The sequence below is a fragment of the Rhinolophus sinicus genome, chromosome 14 (genome assembly GCF_057876585.1).
Source record: "Rhinolophus sinicus isolate RSI-liver-muscle chromosome 14, RSI-T2T, whole genome shotgun sequence".
Taxonomy (NCBI): domain Eukaryota; kingdom Metazoa; phylum Chordata; class Mammalia; order Chiroptera; family Rhinolophidae; genus Rhinolophus; species Rhinolophus sinicus.
Genome location: NC_142514.1, coordinates 72594705 through 72612308, shown reverse-complemented (window position 1 = coordinate 72612308; position 17604 = coordinate 72594705). Strand labels below are relative to the sequence as shown.

The following is a 17604-nucleotide window of genomic DNA, read 5'->3' as shown; positions in this document are numbered from 1 at the left end:
TAGCACATGATTTGAACTTTGTGCATATTTGGTTCAGGAAGGTCAGATAAAAAAAAAAAAAAAAAAAAAAAAAAAGAGGGATGGTCATTCTCAGTGTTTGAGGTGGGCAAAAAAGGTGCCCAGTTTTTAAAGCTGCCAGGATGCAATAGAAAGAGCAGAGGATTTAGTAAAAACACCTTGGTTCAATTCTTGATGTTCTCACATAATGACTGAGTGATTAATTATAAGTCATTTATTCACTCTGAATTTCAGAGACCTTATCCCAAGATGGAAGCAAGAGTAACACTGGTTTTCTAGAATTGTTTCAAGGACAGGTGAGATAGCACAACAAGGGTGCAGCAGTCTATGCAATATACACATTTCTGAGGGCCTCATATCCTTTGTATCTCACAAAGTATAATACTGACAAAGGTGGTGTCTATTTTGGGTTGCCTACTAACGTGCCAACCTGATGGGGCAATAGGACAAAACATGGTTTAAAACTCACTTGACCCAAAGATACACCTGATGCTTACTAAATTTTTATTTGGAAAATATTCGCACAATTTCATAATTTTTACGCGAGACTTCATTATTATGATTTAGTCATTACGATTATTGTGATGATATGCCAACTTCTCACAAAATCCAACCACTTCGAACCTAATCATGCTTTTTAAATTGTGGTTGCCACCATTATTATCATTGTTGTGAATTCAGGTGAATAAATGCTATTTTCACCTGCTCATTTTCCTCTACACTTCTGTACATCATGGTTTCTAGTATTTTGGGGAATGAGAATTGGGCTATGTGGAGATGGTGACAAACACTGATGACTGTGGATATAGAATTTCTTACATTAATTTCATCCATTTTATTAAACAGTCTAAAGGCAGAGTTTCCCTGTACATAGCACAACATAGACTAACTAATGCTCTTAGAGATGCAAGTAGGATAGCAGGATAAGACAAACAGCGTGCAAGCCCTGTTGTTCTCCTTGATGTATCAGGGAAGTGTCAGGTCTCTAATGTAAATGTTTCTAAATATACGCTTAAGCTGTTGGTTTGAAAGACCACCTGTGGAAGCCTCTACCTTAAGCATGGAATCTTTAAAAAAGAAAAAATTGCTTTTTTTTTTATTTGTTTTCATTTCTGTTGCCTTGGTTGTTTCTCCTCCACAGTTACAAATGACATCTTAAGACACTTTAAGAATGGAAGGAGATATATATATATATATATATATATATATGAATATATAAACTAAAAGGGACATGCAGTTTTCAGAAGCAAGACATCAAACAGAATTCTTTGTCATCTGGACATAATTAAATCACCACAAAGCCTGTTCTATTTAGCAACTTATTTGGGAATGATAAAAAAAACTTTGAAAAAATCTATATACAAAGAGAAAATACTAGAAAGACAATGCTCAGGTGCACTAAAAAGTTATTTTTAAATATGCTATCCATTTTTATAAGGTCAGTGACAAAATTATTTATTTTCTTTCAGACAACACAATTTATTGCTCCTAACACATAGCAAAAAAAAATATTAATGCATTCACCCAAGCACCAATTTTGTCATTTCATTCATGAAAAAAAACAACAAACAAACATGTATATTTCAGCAGAATATGGACAAATTTGATTTCTCTTTCCTTTCAAATGAGAAAATTGATTATTTACCTTAGAAAGCTGAGACTTCATGCCAATGAGGGTTATGGTTCAGTCAGAAGAGATAGTAAAAATGAGAGGAGATAGAATGAGTGATAAAATTATAAACACATTGTAGTTAATGCCATAAAGGGATACGTGGTGTTTTTCTTTCAATTTTCCAATTGTGCACAATACGTATCTATTTTTCTTCCCTTTTAGGTTTGGATTGAAAGACCAGCTCTACAGAAGATTATATCTTCCAAGGGTCTATTCTAAAAGAGATAATAATAGGACCAGTTAGAATATTATTAATAGAGAAAATACATGCACAACATTGGAAGAGGACTCTCTCCTTTATCCCTTTAACCTCTTCTCCTACTGCTCTCATTCCTCCCTCACTGTCCAGCCATATTTGGCCTCCTTGCTGTTACTCATACATTCCTGTTATGTGTCATTTTAAAGCCTTTGCATTGGTTCTTCCCTCTTTCTGGAAATGTACTTCACCACTAATGTGTCAGGCCTAATATTTTAACTCTCACCTTCAAGTCTTCCAGAATGTCACCTTTCAGTGATGCTTCAAATGAGCATCCCATTTAAAATTGCAAACCCCCACCCCAAAGACGATGCTCCCAGGAAATTTTAACCGTTCTCCACATTCTTTTCTTTTTCCATTGCACTTGAAACCTTCTGACAAGTTATATAATTTATTATGCATTGTGTTTATTGTTAATTGTCTGATCCCTTCAGCTAGGATGAAAAGTCCATGAATTAAAGATCTCAAATTAAAAACTAAAGACCTTGAATCAATGATTTTAGCTTCCATCTTAAGAAACTAGAAAAATTAGAGCAAATTAAACCCAAAATAAGTAAAAAAAAAAAAAAATGAAATGATAAATATCAGAGCAGATATCAAAGTAATAGAAAAGAGAAAAACAATAAAGAAAATTAATAAAAGTAAAAATGCTAGTTCTTTGATAAAAATCAATAAACCTCTAGCAAGAGAGATTAGGAAAAAAGAGAATAGAAAATTATAAATATCAGAAATGAGAGAGTAGTTGTCACCACAGAGTCTATGGATTTAAAAGGATAATAAAATAATATTATGAACAACTTTATGCCTATGAATTTGACATCTTAAATGAAATGGACAAATTCTATAAAAGAATTAAACTACCAAAGCTCACTCAAGAAGAAATAAATAATATAAATAGTCCTATATCTTATAAAGAAATTTAATTTGTATATAAAATCCTTTCAACAAAGAAAGTTTCAAGCTAGGTGACTTTCCAAATAACCAACCACTGAAGAAAGAAATACTACCATTACATACAAAGCCTGAAAAACTGGGGAGGTCATTTTCCCCAACTAATTCTATGATGTTTGCATTTTCCTTTGACAAAAACCCAGTAAAGTAATTACCAAAAACATAAATTAAATACAGACTCATGAATATAGGTATAAAAATTCTAAATAAATTTTAACAAATCAAATCCATGTATATATGAAAGTGTTAATATGCCATGTTTAAGTCACGTTTATATTGGAAACGACAGCCAGCTAACATTAGGAAACCAGTTTCTGTAGTTCATCATATTAACAAACTACAACAGAAAAACACCTGATTACTGAAATAGATGCAAAAATATCATTTTAAAATTCCAACACCAATTTTGAATAGAAAAAACAAACAAACAAACAAACAAAAACTCTCAGCAAAATAGGAACATAAAGTAACATGACACATCTGATTAAGAATACTTATGAAAAACCTACAGCTAACATCATATTTAATGAAAAAAAGATCTAATCCCCAGATCAAGAAAAAGATAATAGTATCCACTTTCACCACTTCTGTTAACATTGAACTGAAGGTTCTATCCAGTTCAATAAGGCAAGAAAAAGAAACAAAAAACATCAGAAAGGAAGGTGGAAAATATATTTTTTTTTCTAAATGAATGGACTTGGAGACCTGTAGAATAGCAAAACATCTAGCATTTGAGTTAATAGATTCCCAAGAAAGAGAAGAGAAACAATGGAGCAAAAACATATTTGAGTAATAATGGCCCAAAACTTCCAAATTTGGAGAGAGACACAGATTAATAGATTTAAAATGCCCACCAAATTTCAAATAGGACAAATAAAATGAAAAACACCTAGATATATTATCCTCAAACTGATGAAACCAAGATAAAAATAAGATATTAAAAGTTTTGGAAATACATAATAATACTTGAACAATAAAGTAAATAATTAGCATTATTAATTAAAACACTGGAGACCAGACCAGACATCTTTGAAGAGCTGAAAGATTAAAAAAAAAAAAAAAAAAAAAACTAAAATACAACTCTCAATACAGAATTCTATACACAGCAAAAACATCCTTCAAACATGAAGGTGAAATTGGCATTTTCAGATACTAATACTAAGAGAAAATTTTGCCTATATAGAACTGCACTATAAGATGTACTAAAGGAACTTCTTCAAGCTGAAGCAGAATAATGACAGAAGAACACTCAGATCTGCTAGAAAGAATGAAAAGCTCTGGGAATGATGAATATTAGATAAATATAAAGCAATACTATTTTCCCTTTACTTAAAAAAACATACCTCATCAAAATGGCAGCATGAGGTGAGCCTCTGTAAATCTCCCCTGGAATTTACAACTAATTGAACAACGATAACTCCACAAAGGACTCCCTGCACAGCAGACACGCAAGATGAAGAGGCCCACTACTGAATTCACCTAAAGGTGGGCGAATCGGGGGAGCGGGAGAGAAGGGAAGGGAGAATTGCGAAGACGGAGACTCCTGGGCGCAAGACGCAGACCTAGCTCAGTGCTCTGAGCTCGCTGCATCCCGGAACTCCTGCAGCTGCGGGAGAGGGAAGAACTCGGACTGATAGGGCTCTGTTTATGGCCCACAGGGCTGAGGGGACAGCACATAACACGGCTGAACCCAACACTCATGGCAGAGACCTCCGAGCAAAGACTGAGGGAAAAAGGCTGAAAACAGTGGTGTAAACCCTTACTGCCTCAGAGAACGGAAGCCATAGGCACTGAGACTAGCCAGTCCCTCCCTACCCTCCCAGAGCTTGCCCCACCCCAACCTGCCTGGTGCTAGAAGCAGAACAGTAGCAGTGTCAGATCAAAAGAACAGAATATTTGCTGTTCTGAGAACTATGGACCGCAGGCACAGATTTGCAGCCCAACTAGCTCCGGCAAACGGGAGGGAGCTGTGGAAGCAGGACCAGCTATGGTGGCGGTCACCGCCATTGCTCTGGGCCACCACTCACAACTCACCCCACCCCTGGCCCCACCTATCTGGGCGGATCCCTGCAGGAGTAAACAGAACTGCTGAAACCTATGGGCTCTGAATCTCGTGCAGGAAGAGCTTTGGAATTTCAAAAGCTCTCCACATACCCACACTGACACTACAACCTGTGACCCAGGCGAACTATTAACAGAGAAGAAGCCCATCTCCCAGGGAATCCCCCATTCTGTGAGAAACTGGAATAGTGCAGAGAAAACAGAACACTACTGTGTGAGACAGGACAAAAGGCTGCGGTCGGAGAGAAAATAAAACATTCTACCAACAAGTACTGGAAAACAAAAGAAAGACCTCTTCCTATCAACCTGTTGCAGAAGCCACTCCTGTAGATGTCTAGGAAGAGAAATAGTAAACCAGTAATTGCCATGAATAACCAAGGCAACAAGACAGCTCAGAAAGAAAGTAAAACTCTCCAGAAAAGGAACTTAAAGATATGGAAATATGTGACTTAAATGACAGAGAATTGAAGATTGCAGTTCTGAAAAGAATCAACAAGATGCAAGAAAACACAGAAAGGCAGTTTAATGAACTCAGAAACACAATCAAAGAACAACAACATGAGCATTTTACGAAAGAGATCGAAATTTTAAAAAACAACCAATTAGAATTTCTGGAGATTAAAAACTCAATAGAAGAAATTAAGAATGAAATAGCCAGCTTAGGTAGTAGAGTTGACCAGATTGAGGAAAGAATCAGTGACATCGAAGATAGAAACCTGGAAATGACACGGATGGAAGAAGAAAGAGACTTGAGACTTAAAAGAAATGAAAGAACTCTACAAGAACTTTCTGACTCCATCAGAAACAGCAATATAAGAATAATGGGCATACCAGAAGGACAAGAAAGAGAGAAGGGAACAGAGAATATATTCAAACAAATTGTCGATGAGAACTTCCCAAACTTGTGGACAGAACTGGATCCTCGAATCCAAGAAACAAATAGAACACCTAATTACCTCAATCCTAACAGATCTTCTTCAAGGCACATTGTATTGAAGCTGTCTAAAATCAACGACAAAGAAAGAATCCTCAAGGCAGCCAGGGAAAAGAAGATGGTAAACTACAAAGGAAAGCCCATTAGATTATCATCAGATTTTTCAGCAGAAACTCTACAAGCCAGGAGGAAGTGGAACCAAATATTCAAACTATTGAAAGAGAGAAATTATGATCCAAGAATAATATATCCAGCAAAGATATACTTTAGATATGAAGGAGGAATAAAGACCTTTCCAGACATACAGAAGCTGAGGGAATTTTCTAATACACGACCGGCACTACAAGAAATACTAAAGGAGGCTATTTGACCACCATCAAGAGGGACAATTTGTGGTAACCAAATCATAAAAAGGAGGAGAGTAAAGGCCTGAACCGGAATATGGCAATGGAAAAAGTAAGCATGCTGAAGAAAATGGAATACTCTAAATATCAAACTTTCTTTTACATAAACTTAAGGGTAACCACTCAAAAAAAAGAAAAAAAAAAAAAAAAAAAATCCAGAACTAAAATATATACTGTAATAAAAGAAGAAACAGAGGGAAACATCATAGAATACCACCTCACAGAAATAATAGACAACAGCAAAAAAGCAAAGAAACAATGGAGACATAGCCTTATCAGAAAACTAAAGATAGAATGACAGGAAATCCTCACATATCAATAATCACTCTAAATGTAAATGGACTGAACTCACCAATAAAAAGGCACAGAGTAGCAGATTGGATCAAAAATCTAAACCCAAACATATGCTGTCTCCAAGAGACACATCTCAGCTACAAGGAAAAGCATAGACTCAAAATAAAAGGGTGGAAATTGACACTCCAAGCAAATGGTATCCAGAGAAAATCAGGTGTAGCCATACTGATCTCAGATGAAACAGACTTCAGGGTGAAAAAGATAACAAGAGACAAAGATGGACATTTCATAATGGTAAAGGGGACTATACAACAAGAAGACATAACAGTCACCAATATTTATGCCCCCAATCAGGGAGCACCAAAATATACAAAGCAACTACTAACAGAACTAAAGGGAGAAATTGACCAAAACATAATTATACTAGGGGACTTAAATACATCATTGACAGCTATGGATAGATCATCCAAACAGAAAATAAATAAAGAAATAGCAGCCCTAAATGACACATTAGATGAAATGGACATAATTGACATACATAGAGCACTTCATCCTAAAATATCAGACTATACATTTTTTTCTAGTGTACGTGGAACATTCTCAAGTATAGACCATATATTGGGACATAAAATCAGCCTCAGCAAATTTAAGAAGATTGAAATCATACCAAGCATATTCTCTGATCACAAGGCTTTGAAACTGGATATCAACTGCAAAAAGAAAGCAGGAAAAAGAACACAAGTACATGGAGATTAAATAACATACTTTTAAAGAACGACTGGGTCAAAAAAGAAATTAGAGGAGAGAGCAAAATATACATAGAAACAAATGACAATCAAAATACATCCTACCAAAAATTTTGGGATGCAGCGAAAGCAGTTTTAAGAGGGAAATTTATATCATTACAGGCCTATCTCAAAAAACAAGAAAAATCCCAAATAAATAACCTCATGTTAAACCTTAGTGACCTAGAAAAAGAAGAACAAATGAAACCCAAGGTCAGCAGAAGAAAGGAAATAACAAAAATCAGAACAAAACTAAATGAAATAGGGAACAAAAAGACAACAGAAAAAATTAATGTGAGAAAGAGCTGGTTCTTTGAAAAGATTAACAAAATTGACAAACCCTTGGCTAGATTCACTAAGATAAAAACAGAGAAGACACTAATTAACAAAATCAGAAATGAAAAAGGGGAAGTTATCACAGACACTACAGAAATACAAAGGATCATCCAAGAATACTATGAAGGACTATATGCCACCCAATTCAATAACCTAGAAGAAATGGACAAGTTCTTAGAAACATATAGCCTTCCTAGGCTGAACCATGAAGAATTGGAAAATCTAAACAGACCAATCACCAGTAACGAATTGAATCTGTCATCCAAAACCTTCCCAAAAGCAAAAGTCCGGGACCAGATGGCTTCATGGCTTCACTAGTGAATTCTACCAAACCTTCAAAGAGGATCTGATACCAGTCCTGCTCAAACTCTTCCAAAAAATTGAAGAAGAGACAGTACTCCCTAACTCATTTTATGAGGCCAATATTACCGTGATACAAAAACCTGGTAAGGACAACTCAAAATAAAATATTTAAAAAAGTAAAAAAAAAAAATTATACACACACACACACACACACACACACACACACACACATATATATATATATATATATATATATATAGCTATAGTTTATTAAGATTATGTTCCTATTTTCCAGAATGGCCTTTCTGCCCCTCTGTATGGCCATCTGCCAGGTGTAGCAGCCTGCATTTGATTTTATGTTTATTTTTATTTTTTATTATTTTTAAATCTGGATCACTTTACAGATGTGTGTGTCATCATTGTTCAGGGGCCATGCTAATCTTCAGTATATCATAGCAATATCAGTATATGTGTTGCTGAAGTGAGTACAGCATTCTTCACTTTAAATATCTGTTCTTTCTTTTTATCTAAAAAGCCTATTTCTAGACTCCAGTCATGTTAGTGTTTGCAAACAAACAAAAACTGGCATCTCTATTCAGAGCTATATATGTTTGTTTGTTTAAGTCTCTTTAGCCACATAGTTTTCCCAAAAATGTTTCAAGACTATTTTTTATGGACCTTAAAAGAAAGAACATAGGTAAAAATCACAGAGGTATATGTGTCTAGTATCTTGTGGTTTACAATACTAGCTGCTGTAATAAATAAACCCTTAAATCTCCATGACTTAACACAATGCAACTTTACTACTCAATCACTTAAAATCCAATGGGTTAGGATAGGAAAGAACTATGCAGTCATTCAGGAACATGGGCTGACAGGGGCTCTTTCATCATCAGCCAGAAGCTTCTAAGGTCACACTTTGCCTTCACATCCAGCTGGAAAATAATGTGATGAAATCTGGGTTGTTCTTCCTCTAAAATCTCTACAGGGTCTTTTTTTTTTTTTTTTTTTTTTTCTTTTTTTTTTCCTTTTTAAGAGACAAAGGAGAAGAAAAAAATTAGGCATGAGGGAGGTTTATTATAAACTATGAAGGATGTCAAGTTTTATAAGCTGCTCTAGGTCAGAATTTCCATAATAACCCATCTCATTCATATCCTTCTTTAATACCAACAATGCTTTCTCAATCCAATTAGTCTACATAATTGAAAGTGCTCATATATATGAGGTAAGCAGATAGTTGATGGACAGTAGGGAAACCAGAATGATTAGAATGAAGAGCACTACATAAGCTAAGCAATAAATGAAAGACAAATTGGACCAGGTCTCAGATATAAAGACAAATAATAAAAGTGATAAAGAGGAAAATAAAACATGAATATATTAAATAACAGTGAGATCTTAGGGAAAGGGGACTGTTATTAGGGTGAGATCAGCTGGATCTTTAATATTTAAGAGTCAGTAGATTTTTTTTTAAGAATGTAACATAGTTGGCTTATGTCAGCTATGTTCAGTCTTCAAGCTCTCTTTTTCCTCTTTATCTTTAGTCAGTGTCCTTTTGGTAGCCTCTGAAGTCTTCAGAGAAAATGTAGACCTTTAAGGGTTGTGTTTAAAAACCACTGACTGACATATAACCTGAGGTCATCGCTATAGAATGCCCTTATCAGAATGCCCACTGCCATCACCATTTTATTTTTGGTAAATTCCTACTCATTTTAAAAGGACCAGCTCTAATATCACTCCCTCTATGACCGTACTGCAAAATCCGGGTAGAAGTCACCACTCTTCCTCTGTGATCCCATAACATCATGTCTGTCTCACTAGTATGACAATATTACTCCGTGTTTGTGTTGGGTGTCTAACAGACTTTTAGCTCCTTTGGCAACTTTATTCCCTCAGTGATAAGCACAATGTCTAGTCAATAGCATTTTCTCTATAAGTGGGAACTGGAATCTCTGAAACTTAACTGATTTGAATTGACTTGAGTTGCATTCAGTAGAGTTGAGTTAACTGAATGGAACAGAGTTTAAAGAAGAACTAGAAAAAAACATGATTTGCCAAAGAAAGGGTGTCAGCTCAGCTAGAGCAGAAATGGTGTCAAATGGCAGTGAGGTAAGTTTCTGGATTTCTTGCATAGTTCAGTAATGAATCATTCAAATGACAAGAAAAAATGATATGAACTTTTATATACCACAAATTCCAACTAAGCCTAACTGGATTCAGTATTAATAGATTGAGCTGGTGATTGGAGATCTGTATGTAACTTTTATGCAATAGAAACCTCACAATGAGAACTAAAGTTGAGTCTATGTATTGAGAATTATGGATAGCAGCGTGTTGTAAGATTGGTGACTTAATATTTGGCAGAGTGGGAAAGTGATGAGAAAACTGTCAAAATGAGGAAAAGACCATACTTTCAAAAAAGGAATGTGAGAAAGAAGGAATACTTCAGACCATGCATTATTGCAACAAAAATTGCAGGGAAGGAAAAAGAAAATCGTGAGTTAAAGAACATTTTTTAATATCCACTATACCAGGTACTCTTGTTAGATACTTTTAACACATTATTCCATTATTTCTCCCAATAACCTGGAGATTTTATAGAGGAAAATTATGAGACTTAAGAAAGTTAGTAGATTTGTTCAAGATCGTGCATCTAGCAATTCGTAGATATGTTCAATTTCAAAACACAAGCCCTAATGAGGAAATAAATTTGCAAGTCTTGTCATCATTCTTTTATAGGGACAACTTTACCTGCTCTGACTAGTTTCAGTCTCCAGAATCTCAGCCACAGTTTTCAGTTAGCTTTAGATGTTTCAGATTAACATCTCTTGATGTTTTTTGAAGTTGTTTATTAGTTTGTTTGTATTTCACTGGGGAACATATAATAAATAACCATTATAAAGGATCATAGATAGCTGCAGGAAACAGCAAATCTCCTCCCCAAATCTCCTCCCCAACAATAGGAAATAATTTCACATCTATGAAGAGTCAAACAAAACCTCAAAATTACTTGGAGACATAGAAGTCAAAATAGCAAAATAATTATAAGTAAAAAGAGAAAAATAAAAACAAGTGCTCAAATGCCCCTACCCCACCTCTGCCTATATGGCCCACCTCTATATGGCCAGCAGTACAGATTGACAAAAACAAAACAAAACAAAACAAAATACACACACACACACACACACACACACACACACACACATACATACACACACGTACACACACAAAAAGAAACCCAAGGAAATCAGAGCAGGAACACTAGCTAAGAGGCCTGAATGTGAGCTAGTGTGATCTCCAGAAAAAGTAAACCCACTCTAAATCTGGGGGTAAAAAAGTAATTGGGCCAATCACAGCAAGAACTGCAGAGAAGGGATTTCAAAATATGAATGTCATAAAGAAAAAGTTACCAAAATTAAATAACAGTTACTACCATTCATATTTATTAATGCATATTTCAGTCATGCATTAGAAAACACATTTAAATTAGTTTAAATTAGCTTAACCACAAATTAAGGAATATTTGAAAAACAACTGATCAATAATCTTTAAAAATATCAAGGTCATGAAAGACAGGGAAAATGGAACTCTTACAGACTGCAGGAGACAAAGGAGAAATAACCAATCACAAGGTAAAAAGCCTACATAGGGTCCTGGAACAGAAAACAATAACATTAAAAGAAAATTGGTGAGTTTCAAATACAGGAGTTAGGTTAGTAAAAGTATTGCACCAATGTTAATTTCCTGGTTCTGATAACTGTACAATGGTTATGTTAGATGTTAGCATTAGTAGAAGCTGGTTGAGGGAAATTGTACCATTTTTCCAATTTTTCCGTGTCAAGTATACTTCAAAATAAAGTTTAAAAAAATGACTGAACACAAAAAATAGATGAAAATAATGCAGTTTTCTGAACAGTTGACTTAAAAACACACTAAATCAAATCAATAATGCTAGAGGGTGAAGTTCCACTCCCTTCCACCTCTCTCTCCTCCTCCTTCCTTTTATGCTTGATGAGGAAACACACCCCCTAGCAGACTGTTTGTTCCACCTTCTTGTGGTCTCAGAACACTTTCTAAGGCCTCATTAGAAGGATCCAAGAAACAATTCTCTGATTAAAATCAAGCCTGGAAGAAATTTGTTTCCATTTGACAAACAATCTCTTTTCTCTGAGCCTGGTTTAACTCTGCTGCTCAGACTACTTGGAGCAGCTATAATCAATAGCGATTTACCTCCACTAAGCAGAGGAAAATAGAAAAGAAACAGAAAAGTGGAGAGAATATTGGAATGGGACAGATTTTTAAGAAAGGAAGGAAAGAGACTAAAAAAATACAATTTTTTTCAGAAGTGTTTTTTCCCCCAGTATTATCACAAAATAGACAATTTGCAATTATTATAGATTTTCTTTTTGTTGGGGGGGCAAAAATATACAATCTCTGAAATAAATAGTATTAACAGTTTTTGCCTTATTTAACTTAAGAAATTTAGGTCAAGATCCATTGTTCTTTTTTGTCTGTCAGTGTATTTGTGGCAAACTCTGAGGTCAATTATCTGTATATTCCTAACCCTTCTAAATTTCCAACCACCTCTCCATCACCACTACTATATTGAAAAAATTGTCTGCATTTCATTACCTCATTGCCCACACTGCTCTAAACACAATCAGATAAAGCAGGACAATGCCATGATCAAAAAAAAAAAAAAAGGGCACTGTTTTTTGTCCTGAAGAAAAGAAGAAGCTATTGCCAAATGAAATATTAAGCAAGGACCAATCTATCATATCATATAATTACAGGGTAATGTCAGGCATTTTTCATGAAGGGGAGTAAACTAGATAAGATAATTAATGGAAAATGATTTGAAGGCCATGTGCCGTGCAGTAGTGGGAAAGCATGTGCAAATAACCAGAGCACCTGGGGTAGTGGGTCTTCAGACAAGCTAACTTTATCAAATTTCATTTTCCCCTTTTAAAATTAAGAAGTATAATTATAATTGCTAAATTTTATCCAGACCTATGAATTTCTGCCATTTCAATAAGTCTGTTGAAGTTGACTTCATGTTTAGTGATAATTTACTCATGCACTCGAATCTTTCAAAAAAACCTTTTTTCATGTCTATGATTTAGTTCACAGATTTTTTTTTTCTTTCTCTAATCATCACATTGTAGTTGTGAAATTCTATTTCTACATATATAGAGAGAAGACACATATTATATAAAGTTCACTTACCTAAGTATTCTGAAGATTACAAATTATATGTTTAGAGTTATGTTCTTAAAGATCAGAAATCACAGCTTTTGGTGAGTTTTAGCCGACGAAAGAAAAGACTAGCAGGGAAAACTGATACCCATCGTCGCTAATCTGGCTTTGGATTTTACCATACACATGAAGCACTTGGTAAACTCAATAGTGAGGACTTATTTTGCACATCAGCGCACAGTTTTGCAATGATTTTACCTGATGTAGTGAACAGGTATCTTTATTTGGAACTGATAATACCAGTAAGGCCTAATTCTCCCAGTTCTTCTCTTATCAATAGTTCTCTTCCTTGGCTCCCTGATGCCTGCTACTCACCAGGCTAGCTTTTATGACCCACGCTCTCTTCCTACACTCTCGCTAGCTGCTTGTTTCAAGATGTATACCCAGCATTCATTTTAATCAGGATTTAATCAGGGTGTCTTCTAATCAGTAAGGTGACACCCATGGACACAACTGCCTTTGAAAGAAGAATTGGCCTGTCCCTAGTTGTCTGGTAACTGGCTCTAGATTGATTCAGGGCAGAAAAAATACTGGCTTGGTGTGTGTTAGGTAAGGAAGAGGTTCGGAGTATGGGCTCTAGATGGCAGAAGATATAAACAACTTTGGCCATTAGTTTGGCCCTGAAATTACTTAATTAATGGATGCCACATAGACACACATACAATCTAAGAAAACAGAACACTGCTATCCGGTCTACCTCGATTTTTTGAATTTTTAACAAAAATGTATTAGATATCCATTTACAAATGCATTATAAATGAATACCTCAATGCCAAGAATTCAATATTAAAGTTTTATCCAGGCCCTGCAAACTTGAGCTTTATTCTCTAGTCCCTACTTTGGCTGTTGTCATCATCATACATTCAATCATCCAAATTATAAATCTGAAAGACAGTGATGCCTTTTCAGTCTTCCTTATATGAGTGAACAATCATCCTCCCTTCAGTCCTTATCTCTTAAATATTGTTTTGATTCTGTACACTGCATCCAATTCATGATCCCTTAACTTATCCATCTAAATATTACTGTATAACCTTGTCAAAGGTCTCGCTCCTTCTGGTCCCACAGGATAAGGACTTCATTATAGTCTTATCTACCATTTTTAGTGGCTCCTTACTGTCTCCAGGGTAGGTCCAAACTACTTAGCATAATACCCATGATCTTGGGTGGTAACATAGTTAATTATTTTTTCCAGTCTTATTTTCAACTAACTTTCCTTTATGCTACACAGTAAAATATTTATGGTTTCTTTTTTATATTATTTTAAACCTATCTATTGCTATCCATTCTGTTCTCTTTGTTGGAAATGTCCCGTATTCCTATACATCAGTTTGCAAGTTCTTTAATTTAAATGTCCTTTAGAACATGCTTGGGCACTTATTTAATTTGAGAGACCTCCCTAACCCACCTTTTCCCTCTGCATTACCCCCTTTATCTCTTGAATTTTCATTGCAGTTCTACTAATGTATAGTAAACATTCCCTGCTGCCTCACCCCAACCCCAAACCCTTACCTGAAGCTTCTTCAGGGCAGGACAATTTTACCCACCTATATCTTACTGACTCCTCTCCATAGTCTATTTGCTGAAGTAAATTGAACTAAATTTGAAAAATTCCACAACATTCTTCTGACTAGGGCTTCCAAAAGTAAAAGTTACAGAGCAATTTTGTTCCCAATAGAGAAGCAATGCTTTCCTGGTAAATCTATAGTTAGCAGTGAAGTTCAAATATTTTCTGTCTTAAGTGGTTTTTTTGTTCTTTTCCCTTTCACTTTCACTTTATTGGGCATCTGTGGAACAACCTACAGCTCCCTCCACAGCAAACAAAGCTCTGCTTATTAATATGTAGTATATTTTACTCTAATCCAACAGTACCCTAAGATTTCCCTCTTAGAGAATATATAGAGTGAGAAAAATGCTGAGGAACAGTTTATATGAATAATACAAACAGGAATTGAAGAACAAGGTGTTTTAATGGACTCTAAAATCCTCTCAAAACATAATTTCTATGATTTAGGAATACCATTCAGAGAAAAAAATAAGGGAAAATTCTCTATGTAAAAAGGAAACAGGTTTGGAAAAATCCCATATTAATGTACTTATTAAATATATTCCATAATATATTTTAAACTACAGGCATCAGTTATCAGGTATTTACTTTTTTGGAATGTAACTAAATTTGCTTTTTATCTTAAGCTTTATTACTAGGTAAACAAGTCAAATATTCTTGCCAACAGTAAATACCTTGACCCAGTTTTCCAAATGTTGTTTTTCTAATTCTCTCTTTAGGTAATTTGCCATCCCTTCAAGCTGGATTTGTCTAAAAATGATTCACTGTAGGGAGAAATGTGCTTTAAAAAAATGTATTTATAAGACAAAGATGGATAAGTTGACATACTGTAATAAAAATAAAGTTAAATAGTATTGCTATTATACAGAAAGCATGGTAGTAAATCATGTTTCCTGGATTCTTAATTCCACTAAGTATTAAAAATAAAAGAATCAGAGTTCAATATTTATAGTATAAAAACAAATGGAGAAAAATAGTTCTATTTTTTAATTTAGAGATAATTTCCCTGTATATCATACCATTTTGATTCTGGAATAAGGTGATCTTATTAAAGTGCTATTTTAAAATATATCAACTTTACTGAAAATAAAATAAGAATAAATTTTTTAAAAATTCTTAACAGACAGCTTGAGAATAAGAAAATGAAATGCTCAATGATACAGCTATGCAAAGACTTTTATCCTGCAAAATTAGAAGAAAAAGTCCCTATATTTTGACGATAGCATAATAAAATTACAAATAATACTATGTTTATCTATGAATTCCATAATTTATTCAGTAAAATTGCCAGTATAGTTGAAATATTTGAAAATATATCCTCTATCCCTTCATCCCCTCTCCTTGCCTTTTATTACACATGAGCAAACTGAGGTATCTTTGACCCAGTGGTTAGGGTCACATAGTGAATAGATTTGTGAAGTATCTTGATGAGAGGTAAGAGACATGCAAAATATAATTTATGTAATATTTCTTCCAAAATAATTAACCTGAATCTTATAAACAATCAGACCAATTCAGAATGTTGGGGTTTCTATGATAGGTCAATACAAAGCAGTATGAATCAATAGTTTAGAAATACTGTACTTCTTCACCAACTAATTTGATTTCTGGATATAATTATTTGTAGGGACACATGTAAATATTAGGATAACCATCATACTGTTATTAATAATAACAAAAGATTTAAAACCTAACTGTGAAACCATAGAGAGATAGTTATATAGTCTACATTGATTGAAGTGCACCCAGGTATTCTGAAAAACATATTTTCATGAATAGTTAGTAAGTTGGATAAGACAAGAAAATATTCTTGTGATATAACATTATGTGAACAAAGCAGTATATAAAAGTGCATGTAAATCACAAATCTGAGTGTATATATGCAAGAAGAAAGTCCATTCATCTCACTGTGAACACAAACCTCCAAAATGGCCTCATGAGCATCAAGGCTTACATCAGCACTTTAGTGGGTGTTCCTGGGAGGACCATGGGGTTATATTCTCACCTCTGATTCCAAAATATGCATATTATGACACTCAATGCATTGGCGTTAACCTGATCGTGAAGACCTGTTTTAGCCCCAACTGGGTGATTGGACTCTCCAATGACTTGCAGCAAGTAGCAGGGTCATGGGTGCGCATCTAGGATGCCTTAAGCACAGTGATGCAGTATGCAGACTCACTGTCTGGAAAGGTGTCAGCTGACAATACTGTGGGCTGCTTCTTGATGAGTCTGGTTAACCAAGTACCCAAGATAGTTCCCGATGACTTTGAAACCATGCTCAACAGCAACATCAATGACCTGTTGTTGGTGACCTACCTGGCCAATCTCACAAAGTCACAGATTGTTCTCAATGAGAAACTTGTAAACCTGTGAAGGGGCCCCAAGCAGCACACCTGCCATTCTGGGTCCCAACCCTAGGACTCACAATATAGTGAAGTACAAATGACTTCTCGTGGTTTGAGTCACACTAAGTCAGTCAACTGCTTGTGACTCTAAATAAACATAGCCAACCTTTGTAAATGAAAAATAAATAAATAAAATATACTTAATATGGCAAATGTTATGAAACATGTATTTTTACCACAATTAAAGGCAAAATAAGTAGGCTATTAAAACAAACAAATAAATAAAGAACCTGAGTAGCTATGGTAACAGAAACCAAGTATAGTATAGTATCTAGTTATATTCCTTAAAATACATCTATTTTCCCTGACACAACATAGCACTAGTTAACAAGAGATAAAATCCATAATAAATAAGACAA

The 17604-nt window shown here is 34.7% G+C and overlaps 1 non-coding gene and 1 pseudogene across 1 annotated transcript; one reads left to right on the top strand and one right to left on the bottom strand.

Moving 5' to 3' along the window:
- Positions 1 to 8396: 8396 nt before the first annotated feature.
- Positions 8397 to 8503, bottom strand: LOC141572517 (U6 spliceosomal RNA). Its single transcript, XR_012497845.1, has one exon. It is a non-coding gene; the product is annotated as a U6 spliceosomal RNA (small nuclear RNA).
- A 1599-nt stretch (positions 8504 to 10102) lies between these two features.
- LOC148755723 (eukaryotic translation initiation factor 3 subunit F pseudogene) lies at positions 10103 to 17272 on the top strand (annotated as a pseudogene).
- The last annotated feature ends 332 nt before the right edge of the window (positions 17273 to 17604 follow it).